The sequence below is a fragment of the Arachis ipaensis genome, chromosome B05 (genome assembly GCF_000816755.2).
Source record: "Arachis ipaensis cultivar K30076 chromosome B05, Araip1.1, whole genome shotgun sequence".
NCBI classification, from domain to species: Eukaryota; Viridiplantae; Streptophyta; class Magnoliopsida; order Fabales; family Fabaceae; genus Arachis; species Arachis ipaensis.
The window spans coordinates 7,994,127-7,994,415 of record NC_029789.2 but is presented as its reverse complement, the minus strand read 5'-3'; positions in this window follow the sequence as shown (position 1 = coordinate 7,994,415).

Here is a 289-nt window from a genome sequence, read left to right as displayed (position 1 = left end):
CTCAAAGAAAATGGGAATAATAGCAGCTTGTAAACATCTGGATGCACACCATTTGTCTTGACAGTTTCACATATTCTTAGGAAGACAGATAGGTGTTGATTTGGATCCTCAAGGGGGCCTCCTCCATAGGAACAATTGTTTTGCACGAGAGTGATGAGCTGAGGCTTCAATTCAAAATTATTTGCATGAATATTGGGAGCGAGTATACTGCTCCCACAATGTATTGGATTTGGGAGAGTGTAAGAAGCTAGAACTCTCCTTTGAGGTGGGTTGTTATTGTTGGCAACAC